The following is a 13,938-nucleotide window of genomic DNA, read 5'->3' as shown; positions in this document are numbered from 1 at the left end:
AAGAAAAGAAAAGGGAGATATTGGAGTTGCACTGACACAAAAGGAAAGATATTCACTTCTCATATGTGGGTCTAAGGGAGGTCAATCACAAACACAGATGCATACAACCAAACTCACATAACGTGTGTGTGTGTGTGTGTGTGTGTGTGTGTGTGTGCGTGCGTGTGTGTGTGTGTGTGAGAGAGAGAGCTCCCATTGTGTGGCTGGCATATGCCTGTTCTTCAGTGGTACTGAACTGACACCCTGCTGAAACTATGGATTACATCATGAAAAGATAAATGAGACAGGAGACTCAAAGGGAAGTGTGTGTATGTGTGTGTGTGTGTGTGTGTGTGTGTGTGTGTGTGTGTGTGTGTGTGTGTGTGTGTGTGTGTGTGTGTGTGTGTGTGTGTGTGTGTGTGTGTGTGTGTGTGTGTGTTCGTTCCAACTAGCTCTCACAGCCTCATGTCAGAATTAGATACATGTTTCTCAAACTCAAATTTCAACGTTTTTTCAAGCGTCAAATTTCAAAGTGATTAAGATTAAGTGTAGGCATTAACTCCACATTTTGACGGTTATGGTTAAATTTAGGGATTAACTCCGAAATCTGGAGTCATTGCACCATCGAAATCATTTCACCATCTAAAAGGCTGTGAAATATATTAACTCTGGTTAAGGTAAGGGTTACGGTTTGGGATAGGCCTGAAACCAAAGTCTCAAAAACAATTTTCTATTGGTGGATTCGAATGTGCAACCATTGACACCAAAGGCAAATGTTTACGCCCCTCCACCATCCCCAACACCTAAAAAAAATTAAACCTACTTGTAGGTAACAGAGCTCACTGCCTAGTGGCCAGTTTCCACGTCATCTCCCGATGTCCTCAGACTAGGATGGACGTTGAATACTGACTTGTATCACGGGTGACCTGGCTGTGTTCAGAGCGGGAAGGGGGGTCAGCCGGAGGTGTTTTATTCGAAGCGACATCTGAAAGGCCGATTTCATCCGTGTGTGTGATCTAATCTGTTAGGCGTGTGAGAAAGGGTCTGCCGGGTGCTTAGGAGTGCTTATGGCGGTCGCCTCCCTAATGCTCTGATGCAGAGTGGTCATTTTTCTGCACACACACAGACACAAACGCACGAACACACATGCAAACGTATGCAGCCACGCACATTCAGACACACAGATGTTGCTCCCATTCCATAGCTTTCCTATCAAACAGTCACACACTTTGGTTCCTTCTCTTAACCTATGAAACGCCTTCAAAGAGTCGGGTGTTTCCTTAGCCCACCTCCCTCCCTGTTCTCTCCCAGTTCTCCTACAATCTTCTCTCCATCTCCCTGTCCCATCTTTTTCCTCCTCCACATTCCCCCCTTTCTTCTCCCCATTTCCCCCATTCCCTGTTTCTCATCGTCCCCTCTTTCTTTTCCTCCTCTCTCCTCCCCAGCAGGAAGCAGTAGTGTTGGGGCTCTAGGCACATTCACACATCAGCCACTTGAAAGGCAGCCATATTGTTCCCCCCTCCATCTATAAAGGCTCAGATATCACTTTATGGAAGCAGCTCTACGATGGTGTTTACTGTTAGAGGGGAACAGGCAGCTCGCCTCCATGTTTTTAACACCGCCAGTTCATTTTTTGAAGTATGGTGCTCCAAACGCCAGCGATTTGCTTGTAATGGAAGCATACGCTGTCCAACATGTTCTTAACAAAGTCTCCTGAAAATCGGTTCGTTAAGCTGGGTTGCTCTCGCTCTGTGTGTGCGTGTGTGTGTGTGTGTGTGTGTGTGTGTGTGTGTGTGTGTGTGTGTGTGTGTGTGTGTGTGTGTGTGTACTGTATATGTGTGTGTGTACTGTATATGTGTATGCGTCTATGATTCAGAGGGCCATAATGGAAAAGGCCATGCTTCACAGAATCCTCCTGTAAAAACACACAAAACTAAGCACACACACACGCGCACACACGCACACACACACACACACACACACACACACACACACACACACACACACACACACACACACACACACACACACACACACACACACACACACACACACACACACGCACACACAATTATGGCCGGGTTGCCTTCCCAAAACAATCGGCGTCTCTGCCTGCGAAACGCTTTGGCATCATCACTGCTTGGGAAGTTCTGAACCATCAGAGCTGCACTGCAGCCAAACCCACATCAAAGACAGCCGCTGTACGGCGCTTTACAACAAGCCACTCACACACACATACACACATGCACACACGCACAGACACACATAAACATGCACTCACTTATGCAAATACATGCACTACACACACGCACACAGTCTTGCGCAGCTAACCTTGTGGGGACATACAATTTGGTCTCTTTCAAAACCCTACTTCCTTAACCACTAACCCTAACCTTAACCCAAAAACCTAACCTTAACCCTAACCCTAACCCTAGCTCTAAAACGAACTCTTATCCGAATTCTAACCCTATTCTAATCTTAACCCCAAACCCCCTAGAAATAGCATTTGACCTTGTGGGGACCAAAAAATTGTCTCCAGTTGGTCAAATTTTTGTTTGTTTACTATTCTTGTGGGGACTTCTGGTCTCCACAAGTATAGTTAAATACGTCCACGACGCACGCACGCACGCACGCACGCACGCACGCACGCACGCACGCACGCACGCACGCACGCACGCACGCACGCACGCACGCACGCACGCACGCACGCACGCACGCACGCACGCACGCACGCACGCACGCACGCACGCACGCACGCACGCACGCACGCACGCACGCACGCACGCACGCACGCACGCACGCACGCACGCACGCACGCACGCACGCACGCACGCACACACACACACACACACACACACACACACACACACACACACACACACACACACACACACACACACACAGATAGAAACCCTGGGAGCCAGCAATCTCCTTGGCCCGTCTGCTCCCTCCACCGCCGCTACTGTAAATATTCCAATATATGTTTACACAGCATTTTCAAAACCCAAGAGAAAAAAACTGAGAAAATGTAAGACTATGTTTCATATTTCTGCAGACAGGGGAACCCTCAGACTCCATTAGCTGTCACCCCAAGTCTAAGTTGCCTTTTTCTCTCTCTCCTCTTCTTCCCCTATTTCCAAGGAATGTTTTGGAGGCGCATTCCTACTAACGAAAGGGTGCCGGGGAATGAAGCGGCAGACCACCTAAACACTGGGTTCTGGGGCTAGTGCTGGGGCAAGGGCTGGAGCTCCCCTCTCCTTCTCTCCTCTATCCTCCTCTCCCTCTACAGTCTCAGTAGTGTTAATAAGGACTGTGCACTGAGGATACAGTACCAGGAACCGTTTCCAAGCACTGATGTCACAGTCGATTTAAAAGGTCCAATGCAGTCGTTTTTATTTCAATATCAAATCATTTCTGGGTAAAAATTAAGTACCTTACTTTAACTTCTTTATGATAGGGGGCAGCATTTTCACTTTTGGATGAATTGCGTGCCCATAGTGAACTGCCTCCTACTCTGTCCCAGATGCTAATATATGCATATTATTATTACTATTGGAAAAAAAAGCTGAAGCTAAAGCTGTTTGAATGATGTCTGTGAGTATAACAGAACTCATATGGCAGGCAAAAACCTGAGAAAAAATCCAAACAGGAAGTAAGAATTCTGAGACTGGTCAATGTTCAACTCATCGCCTATTCAATTCCCTGTAAGATATGGATCTGTTTGCACTTCCTACGCCTTCCACTAGATGTCAACAGTCTGTAGAACGTGGAATGAAGCCTCTAGTGTGATGTGGGGCCGGATGGGAGGTGTTTCAGTCATTGGTCTGGCAGAATGCCAGTTCCTGGTCATGGGCGTTCCAAACGATATCGTCTTGCATTCCATAACTTCTAGAGACACAAAGGAATTCTCCGGTTGGAACGTTATTGGATAGTTATGATAACAACATCCTGAAGATTGATTCTTTACTTAGTTTGACCAGTTTATTCGACCTGTTATATAACTTTTTGAAGTTTTCGTCCGAGTTTGGACATGTGCACTAAACATGCTAGCAAAAGTAGCTACTTAGACATAAGTAATAGACATTATCGAACAAAACAACGATTTATTGTGGAACTAGGATTCCTGGGAGTGCATTCTGATGAAGATGATCAAAGGTAAGGGAATATTTATGATGTAATTTCGTATTTCTGTTTCTGTTTCTGACTCCAACATGGCGGAGAAATGTTGTTATTTTTGAGCGCCGTCTCAGAGTATTGCATATGGTGTGCTTTTTACGTAAAGTTTTTTTGAAATCTGACACAGCGGTTGCATTAAGAACAAGTGTATCTTTAATTCTATGTAAAACATGTATCTTTCATCAAAGTTTATGATGAGTATTTCTGTTATTTGACGTGGCTCTCTGCAATTTCTCCGGATATTTTGGAGGCATTTCTGAACATGGCGCCAATGTACACCGAGATTTGTGGATATAAATATGCACATTATCGAACAAAACATAAATGTATTGTGTAACATGATGTCCTATGAGTGTCATCTGATGAAGATCATCAAAGGTTAGTGATTCATTTTATCTCTATTTCTGCTTTTTGTGACTCTATCTTTTGCTGGGAAAATGGCTGTGTTTTTCTGTGGCTATGTACTGAGCTAACATAATCGTTTGGTGTGCTTTCTCCGTAAATCCTTTTGGAAATCAGACATGTTGGCAACATGTGTAGCTTTAATTTGGTGTCTTTCATGTGTGATTTCATGAAAGATTGATTTTTATAGTAATATATTTGAATATGGCGCGCTACATTTTTTCTGGCTTTTGGCCAAGTGGGACGCTACCGTCCCACATATCCCAGAGAAGTTAATAGATGAAAATGGGCAAAAGTAGCTTTTTAGCAAAAAACTATTTCTCAAGCAAGAATTTTGCTACTGTCTAGGAGTGGTCTGAAATGGGAGGGGGAAACTGAAAACTATGCAAAGCTATACAAACCCGCTGATTAGAAGGTCCTGTGAGGATTGTATTTTCAACCAGCAACTAAAAAATAAAAAATAAAAACACTTTTACATTGTTAGTTTCATCAGCTGTTGTACAATGTGATATAAAACACAGGAAAACATTACTTTTGACTGCACTGGGCCTTTAATTAATCTCTTGTGGACAGTCTACATAAACGGTACCGTAGACCTGTCATGATACAACTGTATTCGTGAGATTATGAGCAGCATTAGTTCAGGTGCTTTGGACAAATCATAATTTTGCAGGTGTTAGCATCTTTCGAATATAGGAAGGGGAGGGGACATTTGGCCCATAGACTTTCCCGTAACTTGCAAAGAGAGAGGGTGCAGCTGTTCATTGCGGTTCCGAGCCTCGTTCTCTCTCTTCTCTTAACATGTATGGACTTCATCGAGCATCTGACCAATTACGTGAGACATTAGTTCCGGTTTAACCCAGATTACCGTCAATTTAGAGGTGGAACTCTGCCGTTAGGGCCAAGGGGTCACTGGCTCTGATTGTTGCCGGGGAAAGTCCTTGTCCTCGGGGCAGACGGCTGTAAAACGGCTGAGTCACCCTCCTATTCTCACCCCGTGGAAAGGCAGACGGACGTAAGACGAGAATGAGTAATGAGGTGAGAAATATGTTTTCAAACCTTGTGAAAGAGAGAGACAATAGCTAGATGAGTGTGAGAAGACTGAAGCTATGTCCAGGGATAATTTTAAAAAAACATTTAGAACGCTTGCATGGAAAATAGATGCGACAACTGTCGCTACAGTGCGTTTTTATAGAACTGTCATTTGCCGATAAAAACAGCTGGACGTAATGATGTCACAAAAATGTTATTTTTTTAAAATTAAAACGAAGTGGTTGAAGTGTTTCCATTATCCATTTTGGCAAATTGCGCATGAATACATTGGCGAAAGCCTGTATGCCCTACTACCTACAGTATCTGTTTCATCTCAGGTAGCCCACAAAAGCCAGCATGGATAGAATTCAAAAATTTACTAATATTTGCCATATTCTTTTATTCTTTTGGTATTTTTATCCTTTTTTTCTCCCCAATTGGTAGTTACAGTCTTATCACATCGCTGTAACTCTCGTACGGACTTGGGAGAGGCAAAGGTCGAGAGCCGTGCGTCCCCCGAAACACAACCCCGCCAAGCCACACTGCTTCTTGACACAATGCCCAATTAACCCGGAAGCACCCGGCCCGCCACAAGAGTCGCTAGAGTGTGATGGGACAAGGACATCCCGGCCGGCCAAACCCTCCCCTAGCCCGGACAGCGCTGGGCCAATTGTGCGTCGCCTCATGGGTCTCCCGGTCGCGGCTGGCTGCGACACAGCCCGGTATTGAACCAGGATCTGTAGTAACGCAGCTAGCACTGCGATGCAGTGCCTTAGACCGCTACGACACTCGTGAGGCCCATATTTGCCATAGTCTAATAATTCTTATTTGCCAACCCATCACCACAGTCCATGTCTTGGTGGTGAAACTACTGTAGTACTGTAGATCTGAAATAATTGGATGGTGAAACTTCAGCCAACCAAAAAAGCCAAGGCGAATCAATTCAGGCAAAAAAATTGTCAACACTCATTAGGCATTTAGAATTACGTGTGGAGTGGAGATTTATAGATACTTTATGACATGACATGCCCTGCGTACCTAAAAAAACCAAAACATTTATTATAATTTATTTGAAAAACACAGTTTCCATCATCATTTGTAATAAAGTTTGACAAACGAAGAATCCATCCCCGACGAAGAGATAAAAATGTTGTCGATCTTTCGAACATTTCTCCTATAGCTGCCATTTTATTACACACGTTGTTTGTTTGTTGCGTCATTGCTTTTGTTGAGTAAACCTGGGTCAATGGAAACCTGACTAATGAAACAATATTGAGACGTAAGTGAGACGCCAATAAAAGTTAACATCTGTGAGGTCATGGGATGACCGTCAAATAAGAGTTGGGTGCACAAGAGTGAGACAAACTTTCTCAGCTCCTCCATCCACCTCTCTTCCGACCCCTCGCCTTCACCTCTAACTTAACCTCTCCTTTTTCTTCTCTCTCCACTCCCCCCCCCCCCCCCATCTGAGAACAATTACACGGGCCTTCTCCTCTGAATAAATTAGGCTAATCAAGGGTCTTTCTCCCTGACATCCGTTCCTTAAATTCCCTGCACCACCCGTCCGTCGCGCTATCGGCTCCTCCAACCGCATCTCTTCCTTCCTGCACTGTCTGCCCCCTCACTTATGTAAAACACGCACATACCCTCACTCACTGCACTAAGCCCTGCTTGATGCACCTCTGGGAGAATACAAGATGGGTAATATGGATGGCCGTAGAAGACTGGGTGTCTGCACATAGTTCTAGTGTTTCAGGTTATTAATGATTTCCATATGGGTCGTGTAACGAGAGAGAGAGAGAGAGAGAGAGAGAGAGAGAGAGAGAGAGAGAGAGAGAGAGAGAGGGAGCGAGAGAGAGAGGGAGCGAGAAAGAGAGGGAGAGAGAGAGAGAGGGAGCGAGAGAGAGAGAGAGAGAGAGAGAGAGAGAGAGAGAGAGAGAGAGAGAGAGAGAGAGAGAGAGAGAGAGAGAGAGAAGGAGTGTGTGGCTGTGTTTGTTTCAGAACTTTCTCTCACCCTCTCTTTCAGTCTTTTTGTTTACAGCCTACTTTAGGAGGTTACACATCATTACCCCTCACCAAACCCCTCTATTCTGAGACTCGTGTCACATGACTTCACATGACAGCTTCGCTTGGCCATGGAGAATGCTGCTTGTCTCCAGGCAACCGTGGCGAAGCAAGCCGCATTATGGAGTGACTGCCCACCAAGACTACCCACATGGCACATGCAGTGTGTGTGTGTGTGTGTGTGTATGTGTGCGCACACGTGCGACACAGGAGGTTGGTGGCACCTTAATTGGGGAGAATGGGCTCGTGGTAATGACCGGAGCGGAATCAGTGGAATGGTATCAAATACATCAAACACATGTTTTTCCAGGTGTTGCCATTCCATTCCGGCCATTATTATGAGCCGTTCTCCCCTCAGCTGCCTCCACTGGCGTGCGAGATGTGAAATGCATGCAAGCGTACGTGAGTGTCCGTGCATACTTGTGTGTGTGTGCATGTACAGTGCGTGCACAAATGTGTGTGTGTGTGTGTGTGTGTGTGTGTGTGTGTGTGTGTGTGTGTGTGTGTGTGTGTGTGTGTGTGTGTGTGTGTGTGTGTGTGTGTAAAAGCCAGTCTTCTGGAGGAGGCATCCAAACATTAAAAGATACAGTATGAATCATCCCAGACTAACATCATAGAAGACCTACAGATCATTTAGTTAAGTGCAACGACAATGCCCCTTATCACAAAACTTAACACTAGCGAGGTCACAATTTCAAACCCCCAGCCTTACCTGCTCAATTCAAGTGAATACATGGCTTCATATAACAGTTTGGAATTACCTTAGAAATGCCGGGGACATTTAAACTCAAACCACCCATTCATAACCCAAAGAATCTGAAAACAACTGTTCAATAGACATCTAAGTGGCACATTCTCCAACGATTGTTGGTCCGAGTCGGAATGGAGGAATGTAGCGGTCACAACACACACCTCCATGTTCAGCGAGCGAGAAAGCCTGTTGCTATGAAACCGCCCGAGCGCAATTCAAATGTATGAGCATGGTACTCTGTGGCAATGCCACCAGTCTTTTACTGGGGGGGGGGGGGGGGGGGGGGGGGGAACTTAGGGGAACACATTGATGCCCACGCACTCATACTCACATGGCCATAATGTATCTTTTGAAAAAGAGAGATGAGAGAAAAAGAACCAACCGTTACATGTAAGCCAGTGGGGAGTTAGGTTGATGTGAACATTTGTGATAACATTCTACTATGCCATAGTCCTCAGCAGAGTTTCAATGCCAAGTAACAACTTGACATTAAATAGGAGCTAAAAATGTTCAACTGATTTCACAAAGCAAAACCTACGAGATCCTGCTCGTTGTCTCTAAAATTTAAATGCGACAACATCCTATTTTATGACCTTGATCTGATGATAACAACGGTGGCCATTTTGAAATCTCTCAACCATTTGAAATACCTCCTTTCTCATCACTGCCATTTGTTGCATGATCTATTTCACTGACAGAAAGATTATCCACCCATCTAGTGTGTTTTTTTCTGTTGACATTTAGAAAGTTTACCGACAATTATACTGTCATGAGTTTTTTTTTATCTAAAAGGTACTTTACTCGCATCAAAAATGGTTGGATGGAAATATGGTTTTGAAATTGTGACAGAAACCAAGTTAATTCCCTTGAAGCAGAGACAATGAGGTGAATTGCTCTTCACTCACATCAGCATTGAAGGACATCTAATAATCATGCTTAGAGTGATCAAATCCATCGGTCTCCATGTAAACAGGTGAGAGGCATTATAAAAGCTGCCATGGTTTTGTTTTGAAATCCGGGAGAAAATAATTAGTGTGAAATTACATCGAACACGCGGGCGCAAATAACAGGCAATTAACTCAAATAGCTTATTGTCAATCAAAACAGTGACGCGCCGAACCTGCTGGCGACTGGCGAATTATCATAATAATTCACTTACTGTTATTTATAATCTGTATGAGATTAGGAGGGATTACTGGTCAGGTTAAAACCGAATTAGCGAATTAACATCCTTTCTCCAGAACCTGATTCAGAGCCAGGTCAGATTCCTCAAGGCGGCCAGGGGCCTTATTCACAAAGCGTCTCAGAGTAGGAGTGCTGATCTAGGATCAGTTTGGCCTTTTAGATCACAATGAATACGATTATATGGACAGTGGGGACCTGATCCTAGATCAGCACTATTCCTCTGAGAAGCTTTGTGTTAGAAAGCAACAGTAGGTGGTGATCTAGCAGTGTATCTAACTGTTTAAAGCAGGTAAAAATGAAAAGGACTCTGAACACAAACGACCGAAGAATAAAACAGAGAGGAAGGGCAGGAGAGGGACGAGGAGAAAAAAAAAAAAAATGAAAGAAAGGGACTTACTTCTTTTGTTGGAACTCTTTCCTGTCTGCTGACCCCAGACTCTGTGAAAGAGAGAGAAAACAGAGAAACATTTGAGCACCATAGACCAGTCCTAAAAAGGATACCTAGTGGGGTCAGCAGTCAAGATTCAAAGAAAAGTCCTCACTGCAAAACGCAAACTCCAACCAAGTGCAATTCTGTAATCCCAAACTGTGTCAATGAAGTGTAATTCGAAGACAGAGCATACAAACACACACAGATCACTGTGTAAATAGGTTTATATGGTTAACACCCTTGACAAGCCTTGAGGCTGAAACATTCGAACGAGTGACCTTTTGGTTAGCGGCCCAGCGGTGTTAACCGGTAAGCTACCAGCCGTCCCATATGTAAGCATGTCATTCAGGTAGTTTGGTTTGGTTTGTTCTTTTACTTCGAAATGCAGCTGGATTAAGTTATTTGGCATTTGTTTTCGAAAATGTCAAAGAGTCGAACAGATACATCATAGTCCCTCAGTCAGCACCGGATTCTCTTTTTCTTGTAAGATGCGCTGAAGCGCGTTTGGGTATACATTTTCCAGATACATCATAGTGTCATGAACTTAAGGAGACTAATGACTTCAAATGCACCTCATTATGGGAAATGCTACCAGGCCAGTGCAAACTCATTAATGACAGGGTGATTGACAGACATTTGAGCAAATGGGGACGCAAATAACAGCAACATGTGAAGCTCTCGCCCTTTCTACGATGCGAAGATCCCGGAGGAGTGGCACTCAGTGCAAACGAAGCCTACAGCCAAGTTCATTAACCTGGAGTAAGAAGATGATGTCCCCAGATACTGATCCGAGGTCCCTTTTGTGTCCCGAACCTAGATCAATGTCTAGTGCAAATTGCACAGTAGAAGCCATAAGAGCTTCCAAATGTTCACTGACAGAGAAGCTAACACACTGACATGGGTTTTCAATAACAGTACAAAAATAGTCCTAATTCCCCTCACGTCGTTTAATCTCTCTCACAACAGGGGACATATAAAAAAAACAACACACACACATACATACATACATACACGCATACACACACACACACACACATGGCAGCCCCCCTACTGTCCACAGCTCCAGGAGAACTCTGGGAGACATAGGCAGAGGGAGGCAGACAGACACAGCTTGTCCATAACTAGCTCCAGGCTGAGACACTTTTAGAAGACACCAGCGCAATCATCTTTTGCATTTTGCACTTTGATTTTTTAAAATGTATGCTGAGGTATATCTGTCTTCACGTCATAGGGGGTATCACCCCAGGCCTCTGTACCCCCAGAGGGGTAAGAGGAGCATCTGGACCCACACAATGGGTGGGATAAGAAGGCCCTGTCAATCACTGTTGCAATATAATTTATTAGACTGCAATGGAATGCATTATGCAACGGGTGGGTCTAATCCTGAATGCTGATTGGTTAAAACCTCATTCCAGCCAGTGTCTATTCCACAGGTTGCCACCGGCTAAATCTATGACGTTAAAATGCCTATTGACTCTGTTCCATCTGTCTGCGCAATCCACTGTCTCATCAGCCCAGCCAGGCAATTTATAAACTTGATCTCCACTATAAAAAGCATCTAGACATTATCTCACATTTCTTTTTGACTAACTTTTCGTTTTCAACAGCTGAGAATTGTATAAACCTTGCTCTTTGTCTCTCTGACATTTGCAACATTGTTTCAATATTCAAATTCGATCTCCTGCTGTCCCATAGTAATGACCGAGTTGGGCAGGCAGGCAGCGTTTCTCAGCCAGTCAAAATCATGAATCAGCTGCCATCATTTTTATAGATATATACAAACAAATGCCAATTGAAAAAAGGTTAAATGAAAGGCAGCTAATTTGCAGTCTTTCCAGCTTCAGTTTGAAGTGATTGTGTTACTGTAGCTGTGTCGTTGGCTAGCTCCTCTAAACAACAGTGTCCTGACGAGTGAGCACATTTTCTATGCCAGGCGAAATTGCGCCTCATTAGCTGATTGCTATGGATGTATCCAAATAAATGTCACTAGAAAACAGCTTAAATAAATGCAAATCCAATTTACTTTGCTGTTATTCAGGCTGCATTTTGACGTGACTGTACGTTAGCCGTTGTTGGCTAGCTAGCAAGCAAGGGATAAGAACATTGCCAACCAGTATGGCAATGGAACATTTAGAACGAACGACTGGGTCGCATCCATAGATACAGAACAAAAAGACTGAAAGACTGGGCCACGTCTCTAGCAACGCTAGATTTGTGTCGGGACTATATAGTATGAATAAATTCATCAAAACAAAGATTATGTAAATATGTCAATCATTTTTTGAATATGTTGGTAACCCGTTGTATAAAAGTGATAATGCATTCGAAGACGGTGTTTGGAGGATATATTAGCACGGTTTGCCGGCCCTCGACTTCCTCTCGGGTCTAACATCACCCGTGACAATATATCCTCCAAACACCCGCTTCTTGGGCATTATCATTTCAATAGAATTCAATATAATGCAATAGAATTATAATGCAATAGAAGCTCTTGGATGTGGGGAGACATTATCTTTCACTCTGCTGTTGGTACATTCGTTAGTATTGATTGCAAATTATAGATTTCTGTCAGACAGTGTATGATAAATAGTAAAACGCAATAGCACATTTTATATCTATTTTGTGTGGTAAAGAGTGTGTGGTCAAAAAGTGTGAAGGGCATTCCCCTTTCTGATCGAGGCCGCACATCTGCGCGCGCGTGTGTGTGTGTGTGTGTGCGTGTGTGTGTGTGTGTGTGTGTTTGTGTGTTCAAACTTCTGAGTCTGCCACAGTGACATTTTGACCATTGAGAGACCACTGAGTCTTTTTATGGAGCTTTTCATCCCAGTGCCTACGCAGTAGGGAGAAGTCCCCCATGCAATCATTATGACCTTATCCACCCCCACCACCCCCTCACTCCTTGTCAGTACACCCAGCCAGGACATCTCTGCGGAGAGCAGGTGGAAACCCATGGTCCTGGAGAGTTAGTGGGGTTAAATGTAAATGTTTGTAAATTGTACTTACGAAATGTAAGTGTACTTGAAATGTGTATACATGTACGTATTTACCTCTACTACACATCGGACTGCAGAGGGTTGGAGCATGGGCTTGCAACACCAGAGTTTCGGGTTCAATTCCCGCATGTGTCACATACAGTGCCTTCAGAAAGTATTCACACCTTTCCACATTTTGTTGTGTTACAAGGTGGGATTAACATTGATATAATTGTAATGTTTTCTCAACGACCTACACAAAATACTCCGTAATGTCCAAAGTGGAAGAAAAATTCGAACATTTATAAAAAATAAAAAAGAAAAGAAAACTAAAACACGAATATATCTTGATTACATAAGTATTCAACCCCCTGAGTCAATACATGTTAGAATCTCCGTTGGCAGGTAGCGGAGGGCGGCAGGTAGCCTAGCGGTTAGAGTATTGGGACAGTAACCGAAGGTTTGCTTGTTTGAATCTCTGAGCCGGCAAGGTGGAAAAATCTGCCGTTCTACCCTTGAGCAAGGTAGTTATCCCTCACAAAAACTGCTCCCCGGGTGCCGGTGATGTGGAAGTTGATTAAGGCAGCCTGATTTTGAGCGGTTGGGTTAAATGCAGAAGACATTTCAGTTGAATGCATTCAGTTGTGCAACTGACTAGGTATCCCCTTTCCTTCTAAGAGCTTTGCAAACCTGGAATGTACAATATTTCTTAAAATAATTACTCAAGCTCTGTCAAGTTGGTTGTTGATTATTGCTAGACAGCCATTTTCAAGTCTTGCTAAGTATTTTCAAGCCGATTTAAGTCAAATCTGTAACTAGGCCACATTCGATGTTGTCTTGGTAAGAAACTCCAGTGTATATTTGGCTTGTGTTTTAGGTTATTCTCCTGCTGCAAGTTCAATTTGTCTCCCAGTGTCTGTTGGAAAGCAGGCTGAAGCAGGTTTTCC

General features: G+C 43.9%; 1 protein-coding gene across 1 annotated transcript in view; it reads right to left on the bottom strand.

The window, feature by feature from the left end:
* LOC120045760 (ankyrin repeat and fibronectin type-III domain-containing protein 1) overlaps positions 1–10,020 on the bottom strand; it is a gene marked incomplete at its 3' end in the record, with an annotated part of 91,870 nt that extends 81,850 nt beyond the window's left edge. The window contains exon 1 of the mRNA XM_038990692.1: positions 9,987–10,020. The remainder of the gene's footprint in view (positions 1–9,986) is intronic.
* Positions 10,021–13,938: the final 3,918 nt, after the last annotated feature.

The sequence above is a fragment of the Salvelinus namaycush genome, chromosome 4 (assembly GCF_016432855.1).
Source record: "Salvelinus namaycush isolate Seneca chromosome 4, SaNama_1.0, whole genome shotgun sequence".
In the NCBI taxonomy this organism is placed as follows: domain Eukaryota; kingdom Metazoa; phylum Chordata; class Actinopteri; order Salmoniformes; family Salmonidae; genus Salvelinus; species Salvelinus namaycush.
The sequence above is the reverse complement of the archived record's forward strand: the minus strand, read 5'-3'. Positions and strand labels throughout refer to the sequence as shown.